The sequence below is a fragment of the Pleurodeles waltl genome, chromosome 11 (assembly GCF_031143425.1).
Source record: "Pleurodeles waltl isolate 20211129_DDA chromosome 11, aPleWal1.hap1.20221129, whole genome shotgun sequence".
NCBI classification, from domain to species: Eukaryota; Metazoa; Chordata; class Amphibia; order Caudata; family Salamandridae; genus Pleurodeles; species Pleurodeles waltl.
Window position 1 is genome coordinate 1,217,403 of NC_090450.1, and position 14,767 is coordinate 1,232,169.

The window sequence follows — 14,767 nt, forward strand, 5'->3', positions numbered from 1 at the left end:
AGCCTCGGAGATCAGGGTGAAGCACCATCCCCTAGCCCCCGACTAGGACAGAAGACCTGATCTGGATGGCAGATTGAGCAGGGGACTTGTGGAGAAGCACTAAAGGTCTGCACACCCTCCTTGGCCAACCCAGGGTAACTAGAATGACTTGGCCTGGTCTTGGTCAACCTTGCTTAGAATGCAAGTAATCAAGTGTGGGTGGGGAAACACATACTGTAGCTGAAAGTTCCACCACAACTTAAAAGAATTTCCCAAAGATCCCCTCAATGGACCAGTCAAGTCAGCACAATAGTAGCGGGTAGGTTTTCAAGGGGCACTGGATTCATTGCGGGTTTATTATTCACATATGTCTGATACTAAACATCCCAGGGTTCAGAGAAGCCATCATATAGCTGGGAAACTCCTAACGACCAATGTCCAGCACATGCGTTTAAAATAGCTTCCCTGCTCACCACGTCTCAGAAGGGACAGAGACATAAGCAGGGGCATATCTGCTCGTACATATATGCCCGCACGTGTCCTGATGCACCCTTCCTTGGAGGTGACTTACACCTGGCACATGCAGTGATAGCTGACCAGGTACACATGGGTGCGTGACAGGTCGTGTTGTCAATTTAGCCTTCATCAACGCATGAAGTCTGCAATGGCAGCACTGTGTGGGTTTGGTGAGAGGTCCCAGAGGGCGCACGACACATGCTGCAGTCCTCAGGGACCTTCCATAGTACCCTATGCCCTAGGTACCAGGGATATAATTTACTAGGGACTTATAGTGCTAAAGAGTGTGCCAATTGTGTAGAACAACTGTGCAGTTTTGAGGAAAGAGATCTGGCACTGAGGACCTGGTTAGCAGATGCACTGACAATCGAAGCCACATCAGAAATCAGGCAAAAAGTGGGGGCAAATAATGCCATAAGGGGTGCTTCCCTACAGTGCAGGTGTGTGGTGCCAAAAGGCAGTTGGTGTTTAAGGACTTCAAGGCCATACTGCCCATTGAGAACATCTTTTTCTATATGCCTTAATTCCCTTAGGCTACCTGAAATGAAGGGAAGCTCCCTGCCAGTTGTCCAGAGGATGGGATTCTCGGATAATTAAACTCTTGGGGTGACTGCTGTGGCAAGAGGAGCAGGACAGTTTTGCCACCAATCTATTCACAGCTGGTGCTGCAGTGGGCTTCTTCGAAGCTGCCATGACGGCTCTACCAAGGCTCCATTAAAGGGAGGCAGGGGTTCCGCAGTTGGTGCTGATGGAAGAAGGACCCCCCCCAAAAGGGCATTCATCTTGAAGGTGCCCATTGGCAGCTGTATGTGGGCTCAGCACTTCTGATGCCTTCCTGACAGACTGGAATGACAACCTCTGGGGTTGGGGGCCCAGAGGGAAATTCCATATTGATTTCAGGCGAGGTGTCGAGCCCACTAGCAGAGGATAAGACTGCTGATTCATAGTAGCGTTCTTCTGCATCTTCTCCATAGGCATAGAGACTGAAGTGGTCAGACGGATCCACAAAAGTTGTTGTATGCTCTAAGTGCACTTCTCTTCTTCCAAGGACCTCTGGACCTCCCTCCTGGATCTGTTCTGACCAGGGCCTCTGAAGACGGAGGAGGCTCAAAGTCAGGCGCTGGAGGAAGCAGCTTCTGTGGTTGTGCCAGCGACAGCACTGATGTCAGAGCAGTATCAATGTGACTGGAGTGAAAGCAGGAACAGCTGTTGAAGCCAAAGGTCTTCAAAAGCATGATCATAGGCAGGCTGCAAGGTGCTGTAGGGCCCACGGACGCGCCAGAGGGAGCTGTGGTTAAGAAATGCCACTAGGTCTGTACGTGATGCAGGGATTCTGGGTAAGACAGGGCCGACACCGGGATTCCGGACATGCTGGAGTCAACACTGGAGGCTTCGGGAATTTCATGGCTGCCGAAGTTCAGAAGTCTCCGAGGTCAGGTCCGATGGAGGCAAAGGTGCGGAGCAGCTTGGACGGTCAGTTTGTACCATCAGGACCATTTCTAGTTGAGAGGATGAAGATTCTGAGGAAAATGGTGCGTCTCCAGGTAACTTATCTCTTCCATGTTGTTTGTGGTTTTTGTACTTCCTCTTTTTCCCCAGATGAGTGTGAGTGGGCAATCCCAAAAGTGGCCTCAATCGACGATTGCTCCACTTGTCATCACAGTCCTTGCCTGTAAATAACTTTGGCCTCTCACTCCTTGATGTGTACATACTCAAACAGGAATCACAGGAACCTAGAAAGTCCCTGCCTGGCGCTGAGGTGACTTCCATTTGAGGACTTAAATACATTTTGATCCTTAGGCATTATTTGGAAAATCACTTCAAGGGTTGCTCCCTAGCAACTTGAAAGCCTGCTTTGAATTTCAAAGGTCTACTCATATTTTATAATCAATATCATACTCTAAATTGATATGGCCCTGGTTTGAAAAGACTTGTTTGGTGGCATGCTCACATGTGGCTGGCAGGGATTACGCCTTAGAACGTGTTACGTTTTTGTGTGTCTGGCATGTCCTGCTCTTCAGCTGTTTTTAAACCAAAACTAGAATTGTATTTAACTCACAAGGGTTTTTTGACTTAAATTAACAAGTTACTTAACTTCAGTAATGCTCCTCGTGGTGGATATTCTATCTAACCTCAAATTCCTCAACTGCATTATCTTTCCCAGGTTCCAGACTAGATTTGAAACTTTTCACAGAGGTGCTACCATGCACAGCTAGGTGGGGTGATGCGTCTCCTAGCTGAGGTTCCTCTTCCCCACTAGTGACAAAGTATTGTATCAGATAAGTGCCACCCTTGCTTGAGGCTTTCCACATCCTCGGACACACAAAACAACTGTCTGTACAAGTGCCCAGATCACTAATTTGGGACCTTTTTAGACAATAAAAAGATCACTCCACGGAACGGGGAGGTGGGAGAGCAGAGAGGAATCTCTGGTTAGCTACAGTATGCACCAGAAGAACGAGTTACTTACCTTCGGTAACGACTTTTCTGGTGGATACATTAGCTACCTGTGGATTCCTCACCTAATGATTCCTCACCTAATGAATACTCCCATTGCGCCAGCATTCGACGGAAATCTTCTTCCTAGCTTCGTACGTCGACGAGGAAGTCACATTTGCCCACGCGACGCCGTCTGACGTCATACAGGCAATAAGAGGTCCTCGCCGACGTGCCAACATCAGTACCAACATTTTTTACGTGCCTGAGAACAATAATGTATTGAGATGAAAAGACAATAGCAATATTTAATGACATTGTAAACAACACATCATTGTGAGAAGTCGGTCTACTAATTTAATAATTTTTTTTTTTTTAAACAAGTAAATAAATATATAAACTATACATAACCTATACCCATCCTCAAAGCCAAGAGGAGCACACTCAAGAATTACTTGGTTAGACCAAACAGGCAACGGGGAGGCGGGTGGGACTGTGAGGAATCCACAGGTAGCTAATGTATCCACCAGAAAAGTCGTTACCGAAGGTAAGTAACTCGTTCTTCTGATGGATACAACTACCTGTGGATTCCTCACCTAATGAATAGAGTCCCAAAGCAGTACCGCGCTCGGTGGTGGGTGCCTGAATGGTCAAACCAAGAAATCCTGCAGCACTGACCGTGCAAAATGGCCGTCCCTTCTGACCTCAGAGTCCAAACAGTAATGTTTCGCATTAGTATGAAGGGACGACCAAGTTGCGGCCTTGCAGATGTCGACCACAGGAACACCACTAGTCAAGGCCGAGGAGGCCGACCTAGCTCTGGTGGAATGAGCTCTTATACCATCAGGGGGATCCTTCTTTGCTAAAGAGTAACACATTTTAATGCAAAGAACAACCCACCTGGAGAGTGTTCTCTTGTGGACTGCCTTTCCTCTCCTCTTTCCCACGTATCCGATGAAAAGCTGATCCTCCAGCCTGAAATCCTTTGTCCTGTCTATATAAAAGCTTAGCGCCCTCTTTGGGTCCAAGCAGTGGAGTCTCTCTTCTTCCTTTGACGGATGAGGCGGAGGAAAAAACGTGGATAGAGTAATTGTCTGGGCCAAATGAAAGGGTGAAACAACCTTCGGAAGGAAAGCAGCCTTGGTCCTCAACACCACCTTATCCCCAAAAAAAGATGTATAAGGGGGTTTTACCGATAGAGCCTGCAACTCACTCACTATCCTTGCAGAGGTAATTGCAACCAGGAAAACCATTTTAAGAACCAATAATCTTATGGGGCAAGAATGCATAGGCTCAAAAGGGGACCCCATAAGGAAAGTTAGAACCAAGGACAAATCCCATTGAGGCATAACGAAAGGATTTGGAGGAAATTTATTCATAAGGCCCTTTAAGAATCTAAGTACTATAGGAGATTTAAATAACGAAGGCTGGTCTGGAAGACAAAGAAAGGCTGAAAAGGCAGACAAGTAACCCTTAACAGTAGCCACTGCACAACCCCTCTGTGCTAAAGACAAAGCAAAAGATAAAACGTCTGACAAATGAGCACGCAAGGGATCAATCTGTCTCTCTCCACACCATACCACAAATTTAGACCACCTATTAGCGTAGATAGATTTAGTGGAGTGTCGCCTGGCCGCTAAGATAACATCCACTACATCAGGCGGGAGAGAAAAGGAACTCAGGTTGCCCCGCTCAATCTCCAGGCATGAAGGTGCAGGCTCTGGAGGTGGGGGTGTAAAAACTGCCCCTGCGACTGCGAGAGGAGGTCTGCCCTGAGAGGGAGACGGAGCGGAGGGCACAGTGAGAGTTGGAGAAGGTCGGAATACCACACCCTCCTTGGCCAATCGCGAGCAATTAAGATTAACTGGGCCCGGTCTTGGCGAATTTTCCTCAACACTCGAGGAATCAAGGGTATGGGGGGGAAACGCGTAAAGCAACTGGTCGCACCAGGTTCTCTGAAACGCGTCCCCCAACGCTCCTTGCACCGGATACTGGAGGCTGCAGAATAACGGGCAGTGCGAGTTCTCCCGGGTGGCAAACAGATCTATCCGAGGAAACCCCCACATCTGGAAGATTAGACGGACTTGATCTGGATGGAGACGCCACTCGTGGTCGGCCGAGAAATGGCGACTGAGATTGTCCTCACGTACATTCAAGACTCCGGCCAGATGATTTGCTACCAAGCAAATCTGATGGTCCTTTGCCCAGGACCATAGTCGAAGAGCTTCTCTGCAGAGAAGGTACGACTCCACTCCTCCCTGTTTGTTTATATACCACATCGCGGTAGTGTTGTCCGTCAGGACCTGAACCGACTGACCGCGAAGGGATGGGAGGAAGGCCCTGAGAGCCAGCCGTACAGCCCGTAACTCTAACAGATTGATATGAAACATCTGTTCCTCTGGAGACCAAAGCCCTTTGATCTCCAGGTCCCCCAGATGAGCTCCCCACCCTAGAGTGGAAGCATCCGTTATGACCGTGGTCACTGGTGGAGGCTGCGTGAACGGCCTTCCCTGGGAAAGATTGTCGTCCGCAATCCACCACTTCAAATCCGTGGCAGCATCTCTGGAGACCTTGACAGAACCTTCGAGATCCCCTTTGTGTTGAGACCACTGCCTTTGGAGGCACCACTGAAGAGCCCTCATGTGCCAGCGATCATGCGTGACCAACAGTATGCAGGAGGCAAACAGACCGAGCAGACGTAGGACCTTGAGGACTGGAATGACCGCTCCACTTTGAAACATTGGAACCAACGCCTGAATGTCTTGCATCCGCTGAGGCGGAGGAAAGGCTCGATTCAATGTTGTATCCAGTACTGCCCCTATGAACAGAAGGCGATGAGAGGGCTCTAGGTGAGATTTGGGCACGTTCACTGAAAAGCCCAAGTCGAACAACAACTGGGTTGTCGACTGCAAATGATGCAACACAAGCTCCGGGGACTTGGCTTTGATCAACCAGTCGTCCAAGTAAGGGAATACTGCTATCCCCTTCCTTCTGAGCTCTGCCGCAACCACCGACATCACCTTGGTGAAGACTCGAGGTGCTGAAGTAAGACCAAATGGGAGGACCGCAAACTGATAGTGCTGCGACCCCACCACAAACCGGAGATACTTCCTGTGCGACTTGAGTATCGGGATATGAAAATAAGCATCCTGCAAGTCGACAGACACCATCCAATCTCCCTTGTTCAACGCCAAAAGCACCTGAGCTAGGGTCAGCATCTTGAACTTTTCCTGTTTGAGGAACCAATTCAAAATCCTCAGGTCCAGGATTGGTCTCAACTGACCATCCTTCTTGGGAATCAGGAAGTACCTTGAATAACAACCTTGACCCTTTTCCTGCTCTGGAACCAACTCCACGCGCCCTTTAAAAGGAGGACTTGAACCTCCTGTTCTAACAACAGGAGATGTTCTTCTGAACAATAAGATGGGCGGGGCGGGATGGGGGGGCGGAAACTCCTGAAAGGGAAGGGTGTAGCCTTTTCTCACAATGCTGGTAACCCAGGCGTCTGATGTGATGACCTCCCACTTGTGAAGAAAATACAGTAACCTCCCCCTACAGGAGTGGAGTGAGTGGGAATTGGTGGAAGCCTAAGGCTGCATCCCCTGCTGCACCCCTCCAGAGGAAGAGGAAGAGGCAGAGTGCTGCTGAGAGGCTCCCCTGGTGCGGACCCTACCCCTCCCTCTAAAAGATCTATAGGTGAGAGAAGAGGTAGGCTGCTGTAATTTCCCCCGAAAGGAAGAGGAGGATGAGCCACGACCAAATCCTCGAAACCTCCTAAAAAATCTGGAGGAGGCAGAAGAAGTGGCTTGTAATCCTAACGACTTGGCCGTGGCCCTGCTCTCCTTAAACCTCTCCAAGGCCGAATCTGCCTTGGCACCAAAGAGCTGGTCTCCATCAAAAGGGAGGTCCAGCAGGGTCGACTGCACATCTGATGAAAACCGTGAGTTACGAAGCCAAGCCTGTCTCCTCGTAACTACAGCCGTGCCCATCGCTCTAGCCACAGAGTCAGTTGTATCCAACCCAGATTGGATAACCTGGGTTGCAGCAGCTTGAGCGTCCGACACGAGATTCAGCAGCCCTTGAGGAACCTCTGTATGCGTAGATGTTATTTCGTCCATCAGAGCATAAATGTACCTCCCTAAAATACACGTAGCATTGGTGGACTTTAATGCCATGCTACATGACGAGAACACCTTTTTGGATTGCATGTCCATCTTCTTGGAGTCTCTGTCCGATGGCACTGATGGAAAAGACCCAGGGGCAGACCTTGCCGAGCAGGAAGCCTGGACCACCAAGCTTTCAGGCGTTGGGTGTCTCTTAAGAAAGCCAGGGTCAGCCCGATACCTCCTGGCCACAGACCTATTGACAGCCGAAGAAGACACCGGCTTCTTCCAGACCTCCAACACAGGTTCCAACAGCGCCTCGTTGAACGGCAAAAGAGGTTCTGCTGATGTAGAAGCCGGATGCAACACCTCTGTCAGCAGATTCTGCTTCGCCTCAGTCACCGGCAAAGGCAGTTCCAGAAAGTTAGCTGCCTTCTTTATAACAGCATGAAAAGTGGCCGCCTCTTCAGTATACTCCCCCGGAGATGACAAGTCCCACTCAGGGGAAGTATCAAGGCCACTAGCGGTGTCCAGCCCATGAAGACCCTCACCAGAGTCTTCAATTTCTCCTTCCTCAAGGTTCTGCTGATACTCTTGTTCTTCCAGGAGACGGAGAGCACGTCTCTTCGAGTGCAGCCTCTCCTCAATCCTCGGCGTCGACATGGCGTCAGCAGATGTCGAAGAACGACGCCGATCACCGAATCCGTCCGACGCCGGTTCAACAGGTGCCACAGGTAGCTTTGGCACCGAACCAGGAGTCGGATGGAGGGAAGACTGCTTCGGAGTCGCAGAAGCCCTAGACGGCGTCACTGGCCGAAACACCGAAGCCGCTGGAGTCGAAACTCCCGGAGACGAAGTCTCTGGAGCCACCGGAGCCGACACCGTCGCCGAGCCCACGTTCCCCAGGGGAAGAAAGGGCATGAAGGGTGCTGGTCGCAGCGGAGCCGGAGCACCCAAGTTAAAAGCCAAAGGACCCGAAGGCCCAGCTGGGGCGCCACCTGGAGCCATCTGCTGAAAGATGGAAAACATCGCATTTAAAAATGCTGTATTATCGGATCCAGGGGCCGGAAAAGCCGGATACTGGGGTGCCTGGATCGAAGGCGACACCGACGCCGGCCTCGACGTCTGCAACGTCAGAGAGAACATTTGAGGCTGTGGAACCTCAAATACTGAAGGCGGTTGGCCCGAAGATCCGGGCGAAGTCGGCGAGGCTGGAGAAGGCAACGGCGTCGACGGATGGGGAGTGACTGTGGGACTGACCTCCCAAGTCTTCCGACGCCGAGTCGACGGCGACCTCGACCGAGACCTCTCTTTACTCGACCGGCGCCGTGATTCTCGACAGCTCCGGGAGTCTCGATAACGCCGATGAGACTTCGGTGAGGAGGATTTTCGATGGTGCCTATTCTCCTTTTTCTTCGACTTCGCCATAAAAAGTTTGGCCTCACGCTCCTTCAGGGCTTTCGGATTCATATGCTGACATGAATCACACCTGGCCACATCATGATCGGAACTTAGACACCACAAACAGTCAGAATGTGGGTCAGTTACCGACATTTTGCCCCCACACTCACGACAGGGCTTAAAACCTGACTTCCTCTGAGACATAGTAACCTCAGAGAAAAAACACAGCCAAAAAACACACTGTAACTGCCGAACAGCAACAGTAGCTCCCTCGAAGATAACCGTTTCGAATGGCACGGAAAAAAGGGAACAGACGTCGGCGAGGACCTCTTATTGCCTGTATGACGTCAGACGGCGTCGCGTGGGCAAATGTGACGTCCTCGTCGACGTGCAGAAGCTAGGAAGAAGATTTCCGTTGAATGCTGGCACAATGGGAGTATTCATTAGGTGAGGAATCCACAGGTAGTTGTATCCATCAGAAAGAGCATCACCAAAGGTAAGTTGTTCTTTTGAGAGATAATTCTAACCCCCGATTCCCTAATTTTAGAATAGGTACCAAAGCAGTACCTCCCAAGGTGGAGGGTCTGCAGAGTGGGCTCAGACCACAGTACCCAAAACGCCCTTCCCATCAGACCTTGCTGCCAAGGCAGTAGTGCTTTGTGGGCGCGTGCACTGAATCCCTTAAAGGGGCTGAACAATGTCAAGAACAGGCACATCTGTGTGCCAAAGCAGCAGTAACGGCCTTAGTCCTGGTGGAATGAGCCCTCAAACCACCTTGAGGCTGCTTCTTCAGCAGCACATACAAGATTTTACTGCAAAGGTCTAACCATGCTTGATAGAGACCTTTTCTGCACTGCCCTTCATTCATTTGCCCGAGAAAAATCCACAAAAAAATTATTATCCACCCCATGATCTTTGGAATGATAACTGTAGGGCTCCTTTGGGGTCAAAACAATGGAGCTTCCTCCTCTTTTGAGGGGTGAGGTAGAGAAATAACTTGACTGCCCAACGTGAAAAGGTGTCAGAAGGTCGCTCTGGTCCTGAAGACCAGTTTGTCGGTGAAAAGAGTAGTGTAGGTAGGCTGCATCGCGAGAGCCTGGAGCTCACTCATGCGACGGGCCGGATTGCTCTCACAGAGGAAGATACGTTTGAGAGTCAGCAGACACAACAAGGAGCTATACGTTGGCTCAAAGGCGGCACACTTGAGGAACGTCGGGCCAAATTAAGATCCCACTGTGGCATCACAAGCTGTTTGGTTAAAGGTTTGACACACATTCCCTTCCAATCACATCACAAGTGATTTAAGCAAGAAAGGTTGGTCCGGCCAATAAAAAGGCCAAAAGGACTTGTAATAACCTTCAGCTGTACCCACTGAAAGACCCTGTAGGGTAAACAGTAAAACAAACAATAACACAACTGTTTGGCTTGTGAGGGGTCTGTGTTGTGGATATTACACCAGGCCACATATCTGTCCCAGTGCCCGCCATAAATAGACTTTGTAGAGGGATGCCTGGCTGTGAGGATGAGATCAAAAACCTCAGGCAGTAGAACAAACTCTGCCATCCACCTCTGCTCAATCCCCACAAAGGAGGTATAGAATGAGCACGTTCTGGTGCAGACCACTGCCCTGCAGCTGCGACAGAAGATCCCTGGCCCATTCCAGAGCCACTAGGCTTACTGGGGTCGAGGCATCCCTGATCTTCCCCAGAAGTCACGAATGGAGGGGGACAGGTGGAGAGGGGTACAGTAGTCCCAACCCCACTCTAGCCTGAATGAACCTTCTAGACAGAGCCTTCTTGGGAACTCCAACATGCTAAAGTTGTGAGACAGAGTTCTCTATGTTGGCAAATAGGCCCAGCCGGGGCTCTCGCCACTGTCGGAAGATGTCCTTTGCCCCTTCAGAATGCAACTGCCATTCATGATCCCCCCCCAGGTGGTGCCAGCTGAGCTGGTCATGCCCAGCATTTAAAGATCTCGCCAGGTGGTTCACAATCAGGGAAATGCCCTGCCGCTATAGCCAACTCAAGAGGTGCGGTGCCTCTAAGCATAGGACCCAGTACCCCCACTTCGCCCTGCTTCTTTCGGTACCACCTGGATGTGGTGTTGTTAGTGAGAACCTGAACTGACCTCCCCTTAATGGAAGTCAGGAAGGTCTTCAACGCCAGATAGATGACCAGCCGCTCCAACAAACTATGTGGAGCTAGTTTTCTAGCAGAAGCCAGGGTCGACTCATCACCTCTCCCAGATGAACTCCACAGCCCCGCATGGACACACCAATCTACAATATCAGCTCTGGAGCGGTAAGGAAGAGGATTATGCCACTGGTCAGTTTGCAGTCAAGCAGCCACCATGGAGAAACTTGTGCAGTCTCTTCTGAAACCTGGATGACATCCACCAGGTTCCCTTGATGCTGACACACCGAGACTTCAGGTCCCACTGTTGAGCTCGCCTCCTTGCAGTGTGGAAGAGCAGGCTGCATGAGACCAACCAGCCGGCTAAGACGTCTCAGAGTTTCTCCAGTCCTGAGATCCAGGCCAGAGGCTGAAACATCAGCATCCTAGCCTGAATGTCTGAGACTTGCTGCGATGGAGGTGTGGTAAAGAACAACAGGGTCTGCATAGAGCTTCCAGTTTAGATTGCAAATTTTAACTTAGCCTTTCTTTCTGATGGACATTTTTTACTCAGCTTCTCGGTCATGGACTACTGTAGTGAGAAATCACTGTACATGCAGTATGTTTCCTGTAAGCATCACTGCCACCCAGTCTGTAAACTCCATCCAAGGCTAGGTACAAAGAACGCGATGCCAGTTGCGAAAGCTCCTCTTTGCAGACATATCATCGCAACGGCCCTGCACCCCTGACAAAGTAGGCCACGAATGGTGCTTGTATTAGAAACACTGCCTCTGTGCTACATTCAGCAGAGGAGCACTCCTGCTAGGATTGTACTGAAACACAGTGCACTGTGGCTGACATGCAGTCCTGCTGACTGCAACCTCCAGCCTGCAAAGGACGATAGCTTGCACTTCACTCGACCGGGTTCCTGGTACACCTTACCCAGATGTGGGGTGTTAGGCTTACCGTGATGATATGGCAGAGGGTACTCCCACTATGCTCTCCACAGTGTAGGTAGTAGCAGAGATTAATGTACCAACACAGTAACAATAACATGGTTGAACTATTTATCCTTTTCACCATTTTTATAATGCTGGTGACTGTGCCTTGTTTCATCTGCCTAATAATCACAGCTCATACTTTTTCTATAAGAATACGATTACTGCAATAAATATTCCAACATACATTTACTTGTGTTTGGCATTGGTTATGCAGAGTGACAACGAAAGGGTAGATCGGTTTCCACTATTTACTTGAGAATCATAGTACTCATGTTTGAGGTTGCAGATACCATTTGGGACCCTGGTATGTTAAGGGGTTCAGTTGGGGCACTGTAAACTAGCTAGGAACCGCGTAAACACTTCCTGATGGTATAGGAGGCCTGAGTCCCTTTACACTGAAGTTTATGGTGACCAAAATTCACAAGGCCCGACATGCAAAATGATCAGAACAGCTCCTATACAAAGAAGAGTCTGTGAAGGAGTCAGGTCATTTAGCTTGTTTATTAAGAACCCAAATGATGTCAGGCAGTTCTAGTCATCTTGACGTTTCTTCAGCAGCCACTCATCGAGGTGACCACCGCCATCAATTCTGTGTACACCAGAAGGGGGCTGGAAAGGTTGAAGGAGAGCACAGCAAAATGAAAATGCTCTTGGGTGCCTCTGAACCGCAGGTAATGTCTCGGAGACTGCAGGACTGGCACATGAAAGCATGTGTCCTACGGGTCCTAGGCAACCATCTGGTAGCCCGAATCAAAGGCTGATAGAACTTGGCTGTTGTGAGAATTTTGAATTTATCTTTCTGGAGGAGAGAATCACATACTTCTCCGGCCAGAGGAAACAGTAGGAGTTCTGTCCTTTTCATGTTTCAGAGGCCGGCTTCCCATCTATGGCCAGTGAAGCCTGCATGTCTTGCATCAAGAACGACAGGTGATCCTCTGAAAATCGTTCAGATGTGGGAGGACGTTCTGGTGGGTGAGAAAGGGGCAGGAGGGCATATGTCAGCCAGATGATCTAAAAGACCCTTAAGTCTAATGTGACAAACTGTCACAAAGGGAGACATTGTCTGATTCTGCCTCCCACATTGAGGCTGTCGACACTAATGGCAAACTAAAGGGGCTTGACTCTGGTGGAATGAGGCCTGAAACCATCTGGAGGCCAGAGGGGCGGAGGACTGTGCAGAATGGTGCCCAGGTGACATGCGCAATGACTCCTTTATTCCCATCCTGACCATAAAAGAACTATAATGGCTGTTGCAGTGGTTGTGAGGTCTGGCACAGTAACCCTCTGGAGCAGCCTTAAAGGGATCGTATCTGGGGGGAAAACAGATGAGCAGGGGTGGAAAGGGCGACGGAAAGCATTGTGACTCCGCTTTCCGTAAAAGTGTACAAGGACAGAATCTGCAATCCTGCCAAACAGACAGAATCCAGCAAAAAGATATAAACATAAGGGACACCAGTAGAGCACCACAGAAGTGCCCAGCGCTTGTACAAGAAATCAGTCAGCACTAATGCCATAATTGGATGATCCTGGCCGTCCTTAATGGTTTGAGCCAAAGAACGTGGAAACTACTCTGGGACCACCAGCAAGATCTCACTGGACACGTCCCAGGGGGTATACGTGAAATGGCCTAACATCCAAACCGCACTGACTGACCTCGATGCCAAGCTGGTCGAAGAGAACATTTGCTTAGGGAACGCCTCAATCTTTTTGACTCCCCATCTAGCGAAATCATAGGGAATTCATTTGGATTTACTTCATTGGTGAAAGCCTGGACTACCAAACTCTCAGGACTAGGACTCTGCATAAGAAAATACGAATCACCAGGGTCTGGTCACCAGCCAGTTCACTAGTCCAGGCAAGAGCAAGGTATAGTGCAAGTGCCTATAAGAATATCAGTCAGGGATTCATTAAATGGAAGTAAGGACTCAGATGAGGCTGGCCCACTGAGCAAAGCCTCAATAAGGAGATTTGCTGATGTCAACAGAAAACAGGTGCAGGTCTACGACCTGACTACAGCAAACGTAACACACTTCTTGGCTTGGTAACCAAGGGGTGAAATAAACACAATATCAGGGTATCAAGTCCACTGGCCTCCTTCAAGTCTATATATGTTTACTCTCATCATCTTAACGTGGAGGTAAATCATCCCTATCATCAACAGGTGGTGGAAAACTGTGGTCATGATCCAAGCCAAAAAGATGACTGAGTGTCAGAGGAATGCTCCTTGGTAGAAGAAATATTATACGTTCCGACTCCAACATAAGAACCAAGTGTGCTGATGCACAGTCAGAGAGGATCTTGGTCGAGGACAAGATGGCTTTGTTTGGGTGTCAGACACCAGTCTCTGTAGGGGCTCAGCCCATGGCACTATAAGTGTCGGCGTCGATGAAGAATGGAAAGGAACAGGTCTTGGAGCCAGAGTCAGTGCAGGTTCCGACGCAGGTTCAAGGGGTTCGGGCAGTGCCAAGGATGGATCTGCCAGTGGGAATTGACTGGAGTCAATGTGGATTCTTGGTGCCTAAAAGTGCACCAAGGGAAACCAGATGAGTGTCAAAAACATGCAGCATGATCTCTTCAAAGGTGTTGACCCGCAGCTGAGTCACTGATGGTCCAGAACATTCAGGGTGCAATGGGTCTAGTAGAGGGCCAGCTCTGGGAGCAAGATCAGATGGCAACTTTAAGCACTCCTCCTTTGGACAGAGTGCGCCAGAATGAGGTCAAGTCCCACTTTGCCTTCTTATGTTGCTTCTTCAACTTAGACTAGGTCTACTTTGACGGCAAAGAAGACCTATTGCTGAACTGTCTCTAGAGCAAAAGAGATCTGCACCCTCGACTTTGGTGTGGAACTTACAATAGATCTGTGACTTCTTTTGGTGTTCGGCAACATACAGCTTTGCTTCATGGTCCTGAATCCGGTTAGGGTGCATGAGGGCAAATTCTTTGCATGTCGTGGAGTGTTGCCTTGAGCCCAAACACAACAGGCAGACCCTTGAGCGTGTCCGTTACCAACATCAGTTTGTGACAGTCATGGCACAGTTTGAACCCTGTAGTCTTCTGTGGGAACACTGTTCCTTTGCACAGTACAAAAAAGAATCTGAAAGTATTTGCCAACTGATGAAAAAAAGGAGCTGAGCACTGAATCTGTGTTCGAAGACACAGAAAGAAACAAACCGACTTAGGCGCCGAGGGTGACGCTTGTAGTAATAAGCTTGATTTGGTC

At 49.5% G+C, this 14,767-nt stretch overlaps 1 protein-coding gene across 8 annotated transcripts in view; it reads right to left on the reverse strand.

Moving 5' to 3' along the window:
• The window catches only part of OPA1 (OPA1 mitochondrial dynamin like GTPase), a 278,588-nt gene that overhangs the window by 92,043 nt on the left and 171,778 nt on the right, over positions 1-14,767 (reverse strand). The gene's annotated exons all lie outside the window — the stretch shown is intronic.